Source organism: Ovis aries, chromosome 19 (assembly GCF_016772045.2).
Source record: "Ovis aries strain OAR_USU_Benz2616 breed Rambouillet chromosome 19, ARS-UI_Ramb_v3.0, whole genome shotgun sequence".
Classification (NCBI taxonomy): Eukaryota; Metazoa; Chordata; class Mammalia; order Artiodactyla; family Bovidae; genus Ovis; species Ovis aries.
This window is the reverse complement of record NC_056072.1, coordinates 22,469,396-22,489,377: the sequence shown is the minus strand read 5'-3', so window position 1 is coordinate 22,489,377 and position 19,982 is coordinate 22,469,396. Positions and strand designations below refer to the sequence as shown.

At 42.8% G+C, this 19,982-nt stretch overlaps 1 protein-coding gene across 2 annotated transcripts in view; it reads left to right on the top strand.

The window, feature by feature from the left end:
• The first annotated feature begins 1,594 nt into the window (after window positions 1–1,594).
• LRRN1 (leucine rich repeat neuronal 1) overlaps window positions 1,595–19,982 on the top strand; it is a 48,983-nt gene continuing 30,595 nt past the window's right edge. Inside the window, exon 1 of one of the 2 annotated variants that reach the window (XM_004018314.6) lies at window positions 1,595–2,067. The gene's annotated coding sequence lies outside the window, so the exon portion shown is untranslated. Of the gene's footprint in view, window positions 2,577–19,982 lie in introns of both variants that reach the window. The other variant, XM_060402188.1, reaches the window with a different exon arrangement.

The window sequence follows — 19,982 nt, the reverse complement described above, 5'->3', positions numbered from 1 at the left end:
GATCTTGCCTCCTAGTAACAGTAATTCCTAACCACCATTAACTGCTTCAACTGCTCCCCAGGACTTACCTCTGTCAAACTCCACTGTGCAAAGTACAACACTGTTTCCCTTCCTCTCCCAGAAAGACTCCCTCAGGAACCTGTGTTCTGTCTTTCCCTTATCATTCAAATTCTGTGTTTCTGCTAGATGCCCACCTCCTTTCACACAAGCTACTTCCAAGCTACATGTAATCAGCATGAGAAAATTTGACTCTTGGGAAAGGTTCTAGATTCACCTTACATTGAAAGTTTTGAAATCTTTTCTAGGCAGCACTCTCTCATTCTATTTGCAATGGGCCTTTTTGTATAGCTGTCCTTCTACACTTCATTTTACCTGTTTCCCTAAATCAAAATATCTTCTTTCCCTTGAGCCTTTTAAGGCACACTATGACCCACTGATATCTATATGACAGTTTCAGCACAAAAGAAAGTAAATGGACATTTGAGAGCATCAAATATTTATCAGGCATCTATGAAAGACATCAAGGAATGCTACAGGAATCAAGATAAAACATGACTATTATTAAATGCATACCATATTTTCAAGGAATTTAAGATGATACTATAATAATGAATTTATTCTTCCAAATTCCATGGAAGTTCTAAACTTGGACATCACAAAGAAATGTCATATTCTCTTGCCAGAAGCCACTTGGCACTGAGGGGTTAATAGCTTAAATCAGTAACAAGTACTAAGGGCTTCTCTGAAGTCTGGTTCCAAGGTGCCCACTTGGAGGATGAAACTTAGGTTCATGTGCAGTTTCCAAAAACCCCTTTCCACCTTGCTCTCTGACACCCCCCAATTCAAACAGACTGCATTCTCAATCCTTCGCTTATCTGAACACAACTTTCACACCTACAAAATCAGAGAGCTGTAATTATGAAGTTTCAGAAATGTTTTCTGAAAGCGTCCCTAAATAAGAAGCTGTTTCGCCATCCATTTAAGTGTCATAATAGTCTCTCTCTGCGGCAAGGACACAGACCAGTTCCATGTGCATGTAAGTCCAGGTGTGTACACACAGCCCAAGGAATCTCCATTCATTTTAAGAGGAAGGGTCAGGTTTCACACTGAGACTTAGCTGTCTCCTGGGTTGAATTTGTCTGCTTCTCAATCCCCGAAGCCCAAGTTCTATGTTGCACAGAAATCTGGCTCCATTGTGCCTAGGTGGCCTGGTAGAAAGGTTTTTGTTTTTGTTTTTCCCTTTTTTGGGTACCTTTTCTGCTAAGAAACGGCAATGTGCTTTGCCTGCCTAACCCAGCCGCAGCCTGTCGTTCCTTAGACAAAAAGCGATGGCCCGCTGCTCCCCGCAGCGGCCGCGGCCGCGACTCAGGGAGGCCGAGCCACCCGAGACCCACGGCGTTACGCTTTTGTTGGGCCGGCTACAGATGGTGCCCTAGCACCGGGCTGAGTCGGGGTGATGTGGTGGGGCAGGAGGACCGGAGGGGGAGGCCAGGAAGGGGGTCGGGCGGGAGGGGAGGAGACCGCGGAGCAGCCAATGGGAGTACAGCCCATCAGCTGACCGCTTTTGCTTACACCAGGTGCACGCCGGCTGCGGGGAGCACAAAGCGGGGCGCACCGAGGGCGCCGGCAGCTAGCCGGTGAGCCAAGCGAGGCCCGTGCGCCCGCGCCTGCAGCGCCCTCCGGGCGGGGAGAGGGGCCGCCGGCGTCTGTGCCGGCAGCAGCATCCGCGCGGTGGCATCTCTAGGCGTCCCGGACGCCCTCCTTTGGACCTGGACACTCGCTGCCCCGCTGTCAGCATCCCGCTTCTACCCTTTATCCCGATCCTGCCTGCCTCTGCCCGGCCCCCGAGAGCCGGATTGAGCCCAGGCCCGCGCAGCAGCTGTTGCTCGTGTTACTGCCTCGCTTCGCGTCTTGGTGCTCTGCCGCGAGCCCCCTAAGGAGCCAGTGCCTGTGGGTTTGGAGGGAGGTGCCGCTCAGCCGGTCCTCCTCCTTCTCCTTTTCCTCCTGCTGCCGCCTCCGGTGCCTGGTCCGTGCGCACCCCGACACCCCTGCCAGCCGGGCCTCGGGGTAAGTGCGCTCGCTCAGCCGGGCAGTGGCGGGAGACGTGGGCGGCAGCGAGGGGAAGTCAAGGCAAACTTGGTGGCTTGGAGGGCCCGAGAAAGGTCTGGGGAACCGTGGGACAAGATCGCGGGCCTAAGAGGTACGAGGGGGCGCGGCTCATGAAGCAGGGGAAAATGACGGATCCAGGGGAGCGGGAATCTAGTAACCTAACGGGGGGCGGGGGGGAACCACTGGGGTCGGGGAGAACGGTAATTCGGAAGGAAGGCCGAACAGAAATGAGCAAAAGGCAGTGACAGGAGGCGAACCCGCTAGATTCCCGGGACCGACGGCGGGGAGGGTGATGCCCATGGATCCGGAAGAAGGAGGGTTGCTGGAATTTGAACTGAGGAATGCAGCCGGGAGTCGGAAAGGGCCCGGGGAGTTGCAAAGAGGGCTAAGAAACGGGGAAAGAAGATGGCAAGCTGTGGAAGAGAAGAGATAGAGGATGTCTTGGCGGTGGCCTTTTCGGCAGAAGGGTAAGGGGCGTAATTCACAAAGCACTTGAGTGTACTGAAGTGAAAGCATTCGAAAGAATCAACTCAGCTGTCGCGCTGTCTAAGTGGGGATAGACCTCACTCTGCGTCGCGTTTTGAGTGCAGAAAGGGTGGCAGCCTCAGGAGGTTTGCCAGGGATGCAGAAATGTCTGGGAAACTTGGTCCGCTCCAGGCATGGAGCCGGTGCTGGTTCCCGGCTAGGCTGGGATGGATAACGGGGAAAGTTTGCCAGCGGGTGTCTTTTGTGCTGCATGGAGAGGGGTGTGGGCAGCCGCCGACTCGGCACTTCCCAGGGCCAGGCAGTGACTGCCTCCACCGAGGGGAGCCCCTGTCTGATAGGCCCAGGTAGGGTGGAAAGATCGAGTAGCTAGAGGGGCTTGGCGCCCCCGGGACTGATGGGAAAACCCGTCCCAGGACGGTTGTGAGGAAGCCGGCGTGGATACTGGCACTGGGAGGTTGGGCGGTAGTACCGCCTTCGGGAGAGAGAGGGGGACCTTGCCTGCTGAGTTCACCCCTGTAGCCATAGCGCCTGGAACTGAATGAATGAATTACCGGGGTGTGAAGGTTTTGAGACATTCAGTCAACTCTCGAATCCCACAGGCCAAGAGTTGAGAAAAATAGACCCTTCTCTAAATCGCACACCACTATTAATATCTTTATTCCCAGACGCAGATAATAAAGAAAATGGAATTCATTGAGGGGACAGGTATTGCTGACTTGAGAGCTTTTTGCCTGTAGGATATTTGGGAAACACAGTATATTGTTTTGTTTTGCAATTTGCTCTGCCACCGTGGCCTCAAAAGCATTAACACTACTCGCATATGCCGATTATTTTTGAAAGCCAGGACTAGAGGACTGGAAAGTTCAGGAAGGTACTTTGATCAGTGTAAGTCTACAGTTAAAAAGTGGTGTTGTTGGCTCTGGGGCCATGTGTGTCCCTAAGTCTCTGATTTGCATGCAAATGTGAGCAAATCCTGGCAGATGTCTGGCCTCATCCATTCACATGAAGGAATTTGAAAAGACAAGGAGTCTTTAGTTAACAATAGACCTTAAGAAAATGGAATAAAGGCTCAGTGAGTTTTTCTCTTTGGGAATTCCAAGGCTTGCTGACACCTTTATTCAAGAGCCAAAATCTCTGAGTGTGACTGTACTGAGTGTCCAAGTACTGCTTGATCTTTACCTGGCTGTGTGATTTTGTGCAATATTCAAGCTGGATGTTCTGAGCTAGTGAAGAAAAGTGTTAAATGAAGCAGAAGGTAACTTAATTCCACTTCTGGTAGTTTGAAGTAATTTCTGAATTGACCCCTCAACTTTTATTTAGAGTTTCTTCTCTTTTCCTTTTAGTAACCCCACCTCCTGCTCGCATAGGCTCTCCATCCTCAGGGATATACAGTATAGTTGAAGACAGTTGTAGATGACTGACAGGAAGATCTCACTAGAAGATCTTCGTAGTCCACTCAAAATCAATTCAGTAACAGGCACCAAACTTGTAGAAGTGCAGGTGATGAGAGTGCAGGTGTGAAAACATCACACTCCTAGTCACCTGAGGGGCTTTAGGGCCACAGGACAGAATAGTGAATAGGGAGGCAGTCATGCAATGGACCCCCAAACAGAGAAATGGCAGCCTTGTCTAAGAGTAGCTAACAGACCACTGTACTGCTCACCTCCTGGCATTGATCAACTGCTGAACAAAAGGCAGGCAGTGTGGTCTGCACGTGAGTCCCAGGGATCATACCCACTGACAAACCAACCAGTGGCCTCGTCTTTTGTCAGTTTCAATCACTGTCAAGGGGAAGAAGAACCTATTCACTGAACAGCATTTGCCCCTGTATTCTATATATTCACTGAAAAGGACATTAAAATACAAGTTAAAAAAAAGAGAGAGAGAGAGAGACAATATTGTTTTGAAGTTCAGTGGGGTGGGAGGGGTTTAGGGGATGGGTAACAGACGTTAGTTTGCTATTTTACCTGTTTTCTTAAGTTATTTTTGCTGGTTCAATGACTTTTTTTTAAACACATAACGCAGTACTTTCCTAGAAGGGGAAAATTGAACTGAGTCAAATTTAAGTGAGAAAAGGTTATAGCCAAGATTACATTTTTCTGTCTTACAGCTATCTAGAAGTCAGAAAGTTACAAATCATTATAATAAACTCTTATGTGACTTAAACCTGGGATTCTGTCTTTACTATGGACTTGAAGGGTACCTATAAAATGCAGTTGGCATTTCTAAACTAGGCAATAAGCCATTTTATTTTAAAGTTATCATCTAGATATTTTTGAAACAAATGTGGTAACTTTAAAATGACCAAAGTCTCACCTTTTGTGAGAATTTCTTTGGCTGTTATCCTGGCTGTGTGAGATCTTTGTTCCACAAGTCTAATGAAAGGGAAAATTAGGGCTTATTCCTTGGTAAATAAAAGTAATAAAGTACCTCTTATTAGAAAGTATCACTCTGCTAAATAAAATCTTAGACCAGATCCAACTGCATACTCTGGTTCTGAACAGTAACATAGGTAGTTTTGCCCAGTGTCTGTAATTCCCAAACAGCCAGGGGAAACATAACCCCACTGATTTCTCTCTGGTTCGAACCTGTTAAAGCTAGCTTTTTGACCTGAACTGTTAGAACAATTATCACATATTCTAAAGCAGTTATACTCATGAGAGTGAACCCAGTAGGTACGAAAGAAAATCTGCCTTTACAGAATTATACTGCTACTTCCCAAGCCAGTTGGGCGTGATTTTAAATTATCAGAATGGTAGACCTTTTTATGCCACCATAAACAAACCATAAACCATGAGTAAAATGTGGTAAATTATAGGACCTGGATGTCGTTTTTTACTAGACTTTCATAATGCTTTCTTATAATTTTAAGCTACAAAATAATAGTTTTTTGAATGATTCACTTGAGCACTAATGTAAGGTTGCTCAAATATTGTATTTAACTTTTCAAAATTATTATCCTGAATATCTATTTTGGGTTAAGGCAATCTGGAGATAAAGCAAATTCTATTTCAGAATTATAATCACATTTTGGTTTCTGGGAACAATGGAAGTATCTTTAACTCATGAATAGTGTTTTGATTAATATTTTTTTCAGGATGAAATTATAATTATATAGATAAAGTGTCAGAAAAACATGTATTCTTTCTTGTTTTGGCTCAAAGTGCAGAACAGAGACAAAAGTTAAACCCTATATGTAAAATTCAGTACTTTAGTGACCAAGGGAATCATTCGTTCTATAAGTCTTAAATAAAATTTGCTTTTTAAATTTTCTTGTTTTATCATAGTACTCTTTGCCTACTTGCTTCTCTTGTAGCTCAGCTGGAAAAGAATATGCTTGCAACGCAGGAGACCCCGGTTCGATTCCTGGGTCAGGAAGATCTGCTGGAGAAGGGATAAGCTACCCACTCCAGTATTCTTAGGCTTCCCTGGTGGCTCAGCTGGTAAAGAATCTGCCCACAATGCGGGAGACCTGGGTTTGATCCCTGGCTTAGGAAGATGCCCTGGAAAAGGAAACGGCTACCCACTCTAGTAATCTCACCTAGAGAATTCCACAGACTGTATAGTCCTTGGGGTCGCAAAGAGTCGGACACTACTGAGTTTCTTTCACTCACATTTGCCTACTTTATGGATCCATCACTGGATGTAGTATCCAAGTCTCAAAACAGACAAATGTATAATAAATTGTTTACTGGCATTACAATTATAATAGTATGATACAATCATATAGTATATATTTTCAGACTTTATGTACACCCTTGGGCTCCCTGGTGGCTCAGTGGTAAAGAACCCGCCTGCTAATGCAGGAGATGTGGGTTTGATCCCTGAGTCTAGAAGATCCCCTGGAGTAGGAAATGGCAAGCCCTGCCTGGGAAATCCCATGGACAGAGGAACCTGGTGGGCTATAGTCCAGGCTACAGTCCATGGGGTTGTAAAAGAGTCAGACATGACTTAGTGACTAAACAATGCCATGCCAACAGAAGTGCTAAACATTTTATTCAATAAATAAAATTTATTCCATTTTATGTTCAGAGTTTTTTTTTAAAGAAACAATATGCAGGCTTATATATTATTATTATTATTTTACTTTTTGAATATTTTCCAAAGGTCTAACAAAAGTAGAATATTATTAGCAGTTTTATCAGTTATCTGGTTGGTAACTCAGCTATCTAATCATAGCCAGGTGATCTTAGATCAGTTTCTTTACCCCACAAACCCTCCATTTCCTCATCTGTATCTGAAAAGGTTAGGTGGATAGGGCTGGAAGGACTGACTACCCTAATAAGTAAGATTGCTAAAAGGTTTGTGGGAGTTGTGCCCTCAATACCACAGCTAACATAAACATTTAACTTGGATGGAAGCTTTACACTTAATGCACTGAAAATCATCCTGAGATGCAAAGAAACTAGCCTTAAACTTGCACTGATACATTACTGGAGGTCTGTCAACTTTGACTTGGGGGTACCCTCCAAAAATACTGCTGCCTTTATTTATGACATTTAGTTTCAAAAACTGAGGCGTGAAAACTGCTTTTACAGTGGCTTATTGCCTTCCATTTACACTCTTCATAGCTTAGGGGTTGAAATGTTATTTGAAAGCTCTGATTAATATAAATGACTGGTAATTTTCTGACCCAGGCCATCCTCGCTCACATCTATTATACCACTGGCAGACATGTGGACTCCACAGCTGCCCCCTCATTTGTGTATGAAACAGACACATTGGTGGCATTTTTTGGTCACCATAGTTACACTAATGAGATACATGTGACATGACGTTCTTCTACATGAAAGATTTTTGTGGCAAATAGTATGTAGACCGGGGGGTAAAGGGGGGTAAAGGGCAACTGTGTAAAGTTTGAGGAATATGTAGATTAATCTGTTGTCCATTTCTGGAGCCGTCATTTCATTCATGGGAGGACAGTCATTCTACAGTGAGATCCAGGAAGAGGCAACTGCAAGCCTTTGACTAACAAAGATTTCTAAGGGAGGCATTTCCAACAATGCTTAACCTCTACTGAAGGATGTCTGTTAAGTATTCATTTAAAAATATTTGCTACTCCTATTTATGACTGCCCTTTGAGATAATGTATTAGCATAGTCATTTTTGATTCATATAGGGAAAAATGGGCAGCACGAGTATTAGCATCCATCTCAGGAAGGCCCAGGAGACCAAAAAAAAAAAAAAAAGTCAGCGTGCAGTATTAAGTAGGAAGCACAAAGAGAGAATCTTCATTTAGGAAAACTAAGAAAGCTTTACAAAGAAAGAAAGCTTGCTTAATTGGTTTCATGCCTATAATTTTCCCCTCTAGAAAAAAATGTTAGCATGGCAATAAAGAATATCATTAACCTGCATTGTTATTTCACAATAATAATAAGTCTTAATTTGCATCCATAATAATCACTGTAATCAAGTACTGGACAGGGAGTCAGGAAGGCGCAGGCTCATTTCCCAGCTCTGACACTAATGACTGAATGTGTGACCTTCTGGATGTCCTGCATCCCTCCTGGTGCTTAGTGTCCCTAGCCAAGTTGTGTTTTAAAGGATCCAAGCACACTAGTAGATGTTTCTAGTATTTCCACTGCAAAGTATGTGATTTCTGTCGTGTATGTCAGGATGAAACAGAGAGCTTAAGGTCTGGGGGACACAGGAAGGTGATCTTCCTGTTTCCTAATCCCACAGTTTAAGAGATTGTTTTGTTCTTTAAAAATCACCCCCACCCCTCCCACCATAGGACAATTTCCCAGCACCTCACTTGGATTCTTTTGAGGGAAAGAATTTTACTTGGGATACAGGGAGCTGCTTAGGATTATAGAACACTTGTTCACCCCATAAATATATACTGAGCACCAGACGTGTGCCAGGCACTAAAACTAAAAGAAATTAGCTTGATTTTTCTGCAGCTTGTACACTAAACCATCATAAGCATTTTGTTGCCATCAGTCACGTAATCTTCAAGGATTTATTGAATGCCCAGTATGAAAAGACACTTGGCTAGATCTAGCATGGAAGTTTTCACCCGGGGGTGACTTTGCCCCTTCACCCCCAATGGACATCTGAAGACACCTTTGTCAGGTATTGTCACAACTGAGGATGGGGGCTGCTACTGGCTAGAAGTCAGGGGTGATGCTAAATATCCTGAAATGAACAGACAGGCTCTCCATAGCAGAACACATTGTATCTGTTCCACGTGTCAGTCAGGATGAGGTTGAGGAATCCTGCTCTCGTGAGTTTAAGTCTGGTACAGGTGACAGAAAGGAGACTGGCAAGTGCAACAAAGCATTCTGTGATAGTAAAAGTGTGACTGCAGAATCTGTACAGAAGTAGAAGCCTTCATCCAAATTTTGACTGCCAGCAAACACTGTAAGAAACATTCTGATTCATTCCCTGAACAGGCTATCACCTGGAATACCAATACTCAGCAGGAGACAATTTTAGACCTAACCTTACTGAACATAAATGAGTTGGAGGGTTGGTTGAAAGAGGGTACAAGCCTTAAATTTTCAAGAAGTCTACAGTGGGGACAGAGCTGTTAATTCCTTGTAGAACTCAGAATTCAGAATGTCTTGAGTCATCAGGAGAGGAGGCTGGAAACAGAATGAGTGTCAGTGACAAGAAACATAGGGCTGTACAAGCTGCTTAAAGAGCTTAAAGAGGAGATGTGGCTGACAAAGCGAATAATTCAGCAGAGTCCTTAAATATCTATCTCATTTGACCAGCATTCTGAGACACCAGATATTATCATTCCTTCTCCATTTCTTTTTTTTAATTAATGAACCAGAGCCATGGAAAGACTCAGTGTGACCTTGGACAAGTCACTTAATATTTCTCTAAGGTTTATCTATAAAAGAAGTAGGGTTGCAAGGCTCTTCTTCGTAATGCATTCAGTTTGTCTAATGTCACACATCTAAGGAAACAACAGAGCTGGGTGAGACCTGTCTCCCGGCCTCTTTCAGACCCAGTGCCTTTCCCATTCACACTGAAGCTGCTTCCTGGACCATGAAGTCGGAACAGGTAATAGACAGTGACTCAGCATTCTAGCTCTTGGGTTACCAAAGAGAGCAAGGATCTGGGATGCTTTAATTATAATGTATCATGCAGAGAAACTTAAGCTGGGTTTCCCAGACACCTAAGGACTAATATTTCTTTTTCTAATATTTTATTTCAAGCTGACCTTAAAAGCTTAAAAATGTACCATGACAAGCTCGGAAGAAAGGTTCATAGAAGAGTGATGCCAGGGTAAGAAAACGACATAACCCAGAATATGTGGACACAATTGAGATTGTTCTCCCTAGAAAAGAGACGCAGCAATAGTGTGGCTTTCTGCCTTTGCTTTTGCTTTTTTTCTTTGGCAGGATTATTTTAACTTTTCTCTCTGAGAATAATGACCAGTGTATACATACATACACTTGCACCCCCACATATAACAGGTATGACATATTAGATTTCATACCGAGAAGTTTCTGTATTTGCTTTTAATAAAAGCAAAACGAATGCGAAAGTGTTAGTTGCTTAGTTTGTCTACTGTTTGTGACCCCATGGACCGGAGCCCACCAGGAGAGCTGCATGGAGAATTCCATGGAATTCTCCAAGCAAGAATACTGGAGTGGGTAGCCATTCCCTTCTTCAGGGGATCTTCCCAATCCAGGGATCAAACCCAGGTGCCCTACATTGCAGGCAGATTCTTTACAGTCTGAGCCACCAAAAGACTGGCACATTAAAAATGAGTTTTGGGGAGAGCCTTCTGTCAAGGTTTTAAATATATAACTACTTCTCACTTCTCTGGAATGGTGTAATGTTTTCTTGTGAGAAGGAAGACTGAGGAACTGCCTGACTGTTCAGGGTTTTCTCATTTTTGTAATTCTGTGATTTCCAAGATCATGAGTGAGAGTTATGTAGGCCTTCAGCCATGACCTGAGAGTTTCTAAGACACTAATGGAATTTATATTAACTTATCCAACCATGATAGAACTGCTGGAGTGGCAATTAACTGGATTTCTCCGCTTGTTCTTCCAGCTGATTATGGTTCTTTGCAGAGAGAACTTCACATCAGGTTTAAATTCCCAAAGGACCAGTTAGCTTTGCTGTGTCCTACAGGGATAGTCTATCTCTGGAATCCCAGCCAACTTCTGCACATACTCACAAACCCATCATTTCTCACCTGGGAGACCGGGTGGAAACCTTGGGTCCCTTCAAAGCCATCTGAAGGAAAAACAGAAAGTACTTGGGCAAAGCTGGTGGGACAGTGTTCTCTTCATTCATTGAAGGATAACACTGTCCAAATAAACCCTACTGAAGAAGTTTCCAAATGATTTCACCCTCAAGATAGAGCAATGGAATCAGAGATTCACTCCATGCAAGTGAGATTCTTTAGTTTTTAGGGAGAAAATATTACATACGACTCCCAAGTTATAGCCCCAGGGCCTACCATGTTACCTAATATAAAATGTAGAAGCAGTAGGAGAAACATGTCCAACAGTCTTGTGCCTTCCCGGTGTGCCCAGAACCATCCCACATACCTTACCTGCTGCATTCATTCATTTAATCCTTGCAATTACTCTATAATGTAGATGCCTGCTTTACAACGCAGGAAACTAAGGGACAAAGCAATTAGGTAACTTGCCCAAGGCCACAAACTAGTGTGTACTCAATAGACACGTCAAATGAATGAATAGAATATATATGTTTTAGAGGAGAGAGTCCTTTATTTGAACTCTCAGTTTTATAGCAGTCCTGCTTTCTAAGCAGGTACTTTCAAGAACTGGCTCTGGATGACAAATGAAGTCTTAGAGCTGGTAAATGGCAGGGCAGGGATGTGAACTTGGGTCCGACTTTGAAACTGCACTTTAAAAGTCCTTGGCAGTGTTTGTTTCTCTTTAACTGCAGCTGAAAAACAAAAGGATTGGACTAGACTAGCTTTCATAGCCCATCTGGCTCTAAAAAGTCTATAATTCCATTATTAAGGGTTTATGTAAAATAAAATGATGTATTTATTTATTACTTTAAATTTTAAAATATGATGTTTTTATTTAACCAATCATCATTGAATTATCCTTTAAAATTATATTGTAATTATTAACAGCATGTTTCTAAATTGTATTTAAATAATTTTAAGTGGATGAAAATGCATACTTAAAGATTGTGTTCTCCTAACCATTACCATCACATGGCATATTGAGTTACTTCATCTGTTTAAATTTAGAAGGTTTCTAAAAGTTTAAAAACATCTTTATGGTACACATAAAAAAGAAGTAAAATGATTAGTTGTGAAAAAAGTTATTTGATATTTGCAGAGATAAGTAGATTGCTTAATATTATGAAAAGTATTGAGTTTGCTATCCATATTAGAAACTACATGAGATTTGCTTCTTTTTTTTTTTTTTTCCTCCCATGGAAGGCTAGGTGTTTATTTTTGCTGCTTCTCAGACAAGCTCCTCAAGGTAAAAACAAAATGCACAGTTTCAATAGCACAGATTTTGCTTCTAAAGACTGCTGTGCTTTAAGAGATCCTTCTGGTATGCAAGTGATGCATCAAAAACAATGTGAGTCCCTGTCATAGTGTTACAGGATGTACAACCCAAGGCAGGGCAAAGAGAGTGGATAACCAGGCAGGTCTTAGAGTTGGGAAGAATTGGTTCCAAAACTGAATCCTGGCTCTATAACCTGGAGTGAAGTCAGTGAGCCTCAGTATCCTCTTCAGTAAAATGGGGATAATAATAGGCCTGCCTTACAGAATCACTGGACTCATTCAATGAGATAATGCATCTAAAGCCTTTTGCACAGTTCTTGGACCAACATAAGTACATAGTAAATAGCAGCAGTGGGTCATAGTGGTATTATTATATAGAAGCCCGGCATTCTGACTGCTATAGTGTCTGGATGCTCTTTTGTAGTCAAGTGGAGGTATTTTAAGAGACAAGAAGATTCAGACTAGAGGTTTGAGAATTTGATTGTACACACAATTGTCACCTTTTGTGGTGGACCCCAGGAGAGCTTATATTTGTCCAGACATTCAAGAAATCTTGAATCAGTGGATGTACAATACTTTGAAAGAACTGGCAAACAGATGAATACATTAGAGCCTTTTTTTGTTTCTAGATTGTGCTTTGCATCCTTTGTGCCTTTTCTTTCTTTGAAAATATTATAATACCCCTAAGCTGTGATTCCTAGAATTAGATTTTCTAACCAGAGAGAAAAGGTACAGTTCAGATCTATCATTCCCCCAAAGAGGAGCTGAATTCAAAACTTTCCTATAATTTGTTGACCCAAAAGCTTCAACTCTAACTCTGTAGGATCCACTGTTAAGATAATAAATCATGCTGCTACCATTATTATTGTTGATTTTTTGAATCACCATCTTTGTCCTATTTACCTTCTTGCTTCTTGACTAAACTGCAAAACTCCTGGTTGGGACCAGATTAAAATCCAATGCAGTGTAACCAAAAGTCCTCCTGGGAGCAGGTCAGTCACAAAGCAAGAGGAAGTATCAGTCTAGCCAAATCAGGTGACTCTTAAGGAGACCCTTGGTAGACTGACATAGGAAAAAGCTGCTATGATTTAAGCCGCTCTACCTTGTTTCAGCTAGCAGATTCTACTTTACACATGAAGGGAAGGATTGGAATACTATTAAGTGCCTCATTTTCTTTGAATTCTATGAGGGCTGGAAATAATAATTACACGCAGAGAAATTTTATTATCTGTCTCATCCTTCTAATCAAAGCTTCCCAACTCGTAGGTGGGTGTATTGACAGGTAAATGGAGATGCAGCTACTCTTAGCCATTGGGGATAGACAGCCAGTGCCACCCAGTTAGTCATCTCTGGTTACTCTTGCCAACAAATAGCTTTTTCTAAGTATGCTGAGAGGAGGGTACAGCAACTCTGGGACATAGGTGTTCTCCCTGTTTAAAGATAAGGAAAAAACCTGACTCACAGAATGTGTCCAGCGTCTCACAGGCAGTTAGTGTGTTTCCTCCAGGCTGAGCTAGTCACATTGTCTTTGCTTTTCCCGCATTTCCTTGTCCTCTCTTCAAGCGTAGATTAGCTTAATTTAAGATTATTTATTTATATCACTGTGATACCACCCCCTCCATCCTACAGCTCCTTGAGGGAAAGACTGTGACTTCCTCAGCCTTTTGTCCCTGGCACCCAGAAGAGTACTTTGGAAACACACAAATATTCAGCAAATGAAAGAGGAACGGGATTTCCATATTATATGTCCATTTCATTTTGCCATGCTGTTTCTTTCAAATAATTTTAAAAAAATTATTTCCTAAGGTTTGGTAGAAATTAGTAGCTCTTAAACCTGTATTATACTCACACATGTTAGTACATTACTATTTTAGACAGGGTGTTATAGAAAGCTGAACTCATTTGGGGATGCTTTTATGTTATTAATGCCAAGAAAGTACTATTAATCAAAAAGTATTCATTAAATGCATGTAGAATATCAAGTGTTATTAGCAGGGTAATGTGGGGGGATGAAAAATAATGTACAAGGTGCTATTTCCATCCCAAATAAGCTTTGAGACTCACTGGAGAGATAGAATGAATAGAAATAAGACAAAATAATAAAGTGATCATCTGTGGAAATTCCATACAACAGAAAAAGGGGCTTGGATGAGATGAGTCTAGGTTTGACTTTCAACTCTCTCCCATACTAGCTGAGTGATCTTGGTTAAAAGACTGAATTTATTTGCTCCCCACCCCTGCCCCAAGTTCTCTCATCTGTGGAATAGAGGAATGATGTGATCTCACAGGGTTGCTATGAGGATACATGGGCAAGCTCTTGCTGTAATGCTTAGAACATGACAGTCATTTACTTCAGTCACTTGACAGACACTAACAGCATCACCTCTGTCTCGGAGCAGATCTTTGTATGTGGACTGAGGAGCCTTGTGGGCTATAATCCATAGGGTCACAAAAGAGTTGGACGCAACTGAGCCACTAAACAACAACACTATGGCCCACTCTCACATGCATTGTATCTGGGGATATAGTGGTGAGCAGAACAAATGAAATGCGGTCCCTTCCCATGTGGGGCTCACCTTCTGACAGGGGAAAAAGCATTAATCCAGTAATCACACAAGGAAATGTAGAAGTATATCTCTGTCAAGTCCAGTGAAAGAGAAGTTTAAGAGGCCAGAATAGAACATGCCATGGAGGCTTCTAAGAGAAGACTTCCCTGAAGAAGTGACATTTCAACCAAAATTTCAAAGGTAAGTGAAAATCACCCAGGCAAAAGGGTGCAGGGGAGATCTTTGTAAGCTAGGACCTGGAGGTTGGAAGAAGCTTGATGGGTTTGAGAAACAAGAGAGCAGACCAGTGAGGCTTAGAATAGAACAAAATTTTGAGGGAAATGAGTCTTACCTTCCTTTACCCCTTCCTCTAAAGTACACTGGAGTTCAGACAAGGCAGGCTATTATGAAGTTCTGCAAAGGAAGAGTTAGCATTATGTACAGAAAGAATGGGAGGTGTTGAGTTTAGTCTTGGAAAGAAGACAGCAGAAGGCTTGACTTCCTGGAGAGATGAACTGCTGGAACAACAGTTGAGTGGCATGCCGGTGCCTGACATATTTGGACTGACATGCCCAGACTAACGGAGAAGGCAATGGCACCCCACTGCAGTACTCTTGCCTGGAAAATCCATGGACGGAGGAGCCTGGTAGGCTGCAGGCCATGGGGTCGCTAAGAGTTGGACACGAGTGAGTGACTTCACTTTCACTTTTCTCTTCCATGCATTGGAGAAGGACATGGCAACCCACTCCAGTATTCTTGCCTGGAGAATCCCAGGGACGGGGGAGCCTGGTGGGCAGCCATCTATGGGGTCTCACAGAGTCGGACATGACTGAAGTGACTTAGCAGCAGCAGCAGCCTAGACTAAGAGCTCAAAAGGCACGAGGCAAGAAAGGCTCTCTTCCTTTCTGAGTGGTCCTGGGCATGTTACTTACCTTCTCCACCTCTTGGTTAAAGATATAATGCATGTGAGAGTGGGCCATAGTGTTGCCTTTTAGTTGCTCAGTCACATCCAACTCTTTTGCAACGCTATGGACTATAGCCTGCTGGGCTCCTCTGTCCATGGGATTTCCCAGGCAAGAACACTGGAGTGGGTTGCCATTTCATTCTCTAGGGGAGCTTCCCAATCCAGAGACTGAACCTGTATATCCTACTTGGCAGGTGGATTCTTTACCATTGAGCCACCTGGGAAGCCCAGTAAACTAATATACCCTCTTTTATTTTCTGCTTTCCATTGCCTGTTTTCCCCCTTTACTGTAGATGTAATACATGCCCCTTTATTGTAGACTAACCTCTGATTAAAACACTGGCTAACTAATGACATATCAACTGTGTTGCCCACAGTTATAAAACTTTAAGTACTGGTTTAGGATTGTCATTTAAATAACTCCTCTTGCTTGGTATGCAGATGTTTTAGGTGTAGAATATCATCCTTGTTCATGGTCTCCATTATAAAAGTTGCACTTCGCCACATCCGGCCAGTGTTAACATGAAAGAGGTGACTGATGTTGAATGTGCAAGATCCTCTAAGATATTTAGGTGGTGAGTAATTTCATTAGGGTGCTAATGACCATAAAACCTAGTAGTTATTGATTTGTCCTCCGTGGAGAGAGATACTTTTCTGCCTGATCTCAATTGTTATGGTTCATAATACAGAGATCACTTCAATATTGAGTTAGAGTGCTGCCTGCTAATAATTTGTTTTAGCTCCATCTTTGTATTGACATATAACTTAATTCAGACACTACCACCAAACAGTTATCAAAGGAGATGATGGAGATAGAGTCACTTGTTTTTCGGCGAGATGCCATTATCCTTTGTATTTGTACTGTGCTTTATGGCAGAACATCTCTGGCTTCCCTGAACCCTTTTATTATTATTCTACTTTTCTCTCCATGCCTCTTGAGATCTCAAGTCTTCTATACTAGACCTTTATGAAAAAAACATTCAAGTTTCTCTCTGACCATAACCTCACTTGCAAACTCCTGTCCTATATTTTCAAATATCTGCTGGATATTTTCACCCCTAAAGAATCACAACATCATGGAAGTGTCAAGAGGAGGCAATGGTTTGGATCCAAAATGAACTATGGCTGTATGAGAGGATACCATAGTGTTCTGCAGAGGAACATAGTCACTACACACTGGCCCAGCAGTGAGGGGACCAGAGGGAGAAGTACTCCGACCTTTCTCTCTATGGAAGCTCAGCCCACTTTCAGAATAAGCTCTTGCATGCCCTGTTTTGCAGCCAGGATCTCAAAGTCATCCAGGCTCAATACTTTGGTATTACGTGTAACTCTTTTCTCCCCTTTCTCCACATCTAGTCAGTGTAATATCTGATAGATGCCTCTCTACTTATAGCTCTCTGATGGTCTTTCTACTCTGTTCCTATCACCATGACCCCAGTTCCAATTCTCATTACCTCTCATTTAGCTTATTCAAAGTGCTTCTTGGTGGGTTTCCCCATATCCATCATGTTCCCTCTCCTGTCATACACAGCTGCTGAGTCAGTCTTTCTGAATTTATAGAAATAATCCCATAGTTCCCTGCGAAGACATTTAGGTGTCCTCACTGATACTGAGACTGTGCTGGATATTCTCTGTACCCCTCTGGATCCACCTTACCCTTTCTGCTTTGCTTTGTAAGCTGGGAATCAGATTGTATGGACTGTCCCAGTGGGTCCCTTGCTATCTGGTTTCTTGTTGGCTTCTGCTTCTTGCAGTAGCTAGCTCAGGGCTGTTTGGTCATCTTTTGTGAGTTTATCTGAACCTTGTCCATGCCTAGTAAATGGTCCCCTTTTAGGATTTTTTTTAAAAAATTCACTGACTTTTGAATGTAACTTCTGTTTTCTGCTAGGTCACTGACAAGGATAGTAAATTGAGAGAATACTTCTTAATGAAGCATTAAGCCCTCCATAGATAGGTACCATCCTTCTTTTCTGTCCTGATTTTCCACCTGTTGTTGCTCAGTCGCTAAGTCATATCTGACTCTTAGTGACCCCATGGACTGCAGCGCTCCAGGCTTCCCTGTCTTTCACTATCTCCTGGAGTTTGCTCAAACGCATGTTCGTTCAGTCAGTGATGCCATCCAATCATCTCAACCTCTGTCACCCCCTCTCTCCTGCCCTCAATCTTTCCTAGCATCAGGGTCTTTTCCAGTGAGTTGACTTGTATCAGGTGGCTAAAGTATTGGAACTTCAGCTTCAGCATCAGTCCTTCCAATGAATACTGAAAGTCAATTTCTCTCAGGATTGACTGGTTTGATTTCCTTGCTGTCCAAGGGACTCTCAAGAGTCTTCTCCAGCACCACAGGTTGAAAGCATCAATTCTTCAGTGCTCAGTTCAGTTCACTTGCTCAGTCATGTCCGACTCTTTGCGACCCCATGAATCGCAGCACGCCAGGCCTCTCTGTCCATCACCAACTCCCAGAGTTCACTCAAACTCAAATCTATTGAGTCAGTGATACCATCCAGCCATCTCATCCTCGGTCGTCCCGTTCTCCTCCTGCCCCCAATCCCTCCCAGCATCAGAGTCTTTTCCAATGAGTCAACTCTTCGCATGAGGTAGCCAAAGTACTGGAGTTTCAGCTTTAGCATCAGTCCTTCCAAAGAACACCCAGGACTGATCTCCTTTAGCATGGACTGGTTGGAACTCCTTGCAGTCCAAGGAACTCTCAAGAGTCTTCTCCAACACCACAGTTCAAAAGCATCAATTCTTTGGTGCTCAGCTTTCTTCACAGTCCAACTCTCACATCCATACGTGACTACTGGAAAAACCATAGCCTTGACTAGATGGACCTTTGTTGGAAAAGTAATGTCTCTGCTTTTGAATATGCTCTCTAGGTTGGTCATAACTTTCCTTCCAAGGAGTAAGCATCTTTTAATTTCATGGCTGCAGTCACCATCTGCAGTGATTTTGGAGCCCCCAAAATAAAGTCTGACACTGTTTCCACTGTTTCCCCATCTATTTTCCATGAAGTGATAGGACCAGATGCCATGGTCTTCGTTTTCTGAATGTTGAGCTTTAAGCCAACCTTTTTGCTTTCCTCTTTCACTTTCATCAAGAGGCTATTTAGTTCCTCTTCACTTTCTGCCATAAGAGTGGTGTCATCTGCATATCTGAGGTTATTGATATTTCTCCTGGCAAATATCTTGATTCCAGCTTGTGCTTTTTCCAGTCCAGCATTTCTCATGATGTACTCTGCATAAAAGTTAAATAAGCAGGGTGACAGTAGACAGCCTTGACCTACTCCTTTGCCTATTTGGAACCAGTCTGTTGTTCCATGTCCAGTTCTAAGTGTTGCTTCCTGACCTGCATATAGGTTTCTCAAGAGGCAGGTCAGGTGGTCTGGTATTCCCATCTCTTTTAGAATCTCTTCAGCGCTCAGCCTTCTTTATGGTCCAACTCTCACATTTGTACATGACTATTGGAAAAACCATAGCTTTGTATGGACCTTTCTGGCAAAGTGATGTCTCTGCTTTTTAATATGCCATCTAGGTTTCTCATAGCTTTTCTTCCAAGTAGCTAGCATCTTTTAATTTCATGGCTGTAGTCACCATGCTATCTTAGCAGATGTTGAATCTCATTCATAATGAAGTAGTTCTGATTCCATGTACCTATTCCAACTCTGCTACTTTGGTGCCTTAACACCAGTAGTGTGCTGGTAAATGTTCAACATCTCTCCAATAAGATAATCCTGATTCCTAGGGTTTGCCAATTTCTGTGGTGTACTCCAAGCTAGGCTTCAGCAATATGTGAACCGTGAACTTCCAGATGTTCAAGCTGGTTTTAGAAAAGGCAGAGGAACCAGAGATCAAATTGCTAACATCTGCTGGATCATCAAAAAAGCAAGAGAATTCCAGAAAAACATCCATTTCTGCTTTACTGACTATGCCAAAGCCTTTGACTGTGTGGATCACAACGAACTGTGGAAAATTCTGAGAGAGATGGGAATACCAGACCAGCTGACCTGCCTCTTGAGAAACCTATATGCAAGTCAGGAAGCAACAGTTAGAGCTGGACATGGAACAACAGACTGGCTCCAAATAGGCAAAGGAGTACGTCAAGGCTGTATAATATCACCCTGCTTATTTAACTTATATGCAGAGTACATCATGAGAAATGCTGCGTCAGATGAAGCACAAGCTGGAATCAGGATTGCAGGGAGAAATATCAATAACCTCAGATATGCAGATGACACCACCCTTATGGCAGAAAGTGAAGAGGAACTAAATAGCCTCTTGATGAAAGTGAAAGAGGAAAGCAAAAAGGTTGGCTTAAAGCTCAACATTCAGAAAACGAAGACCATGGCATCTGGTCCTATCACTTCATGGAAAATAGATGGGGAAACAGTGGAAACAGTGTCAGACTTTATTTT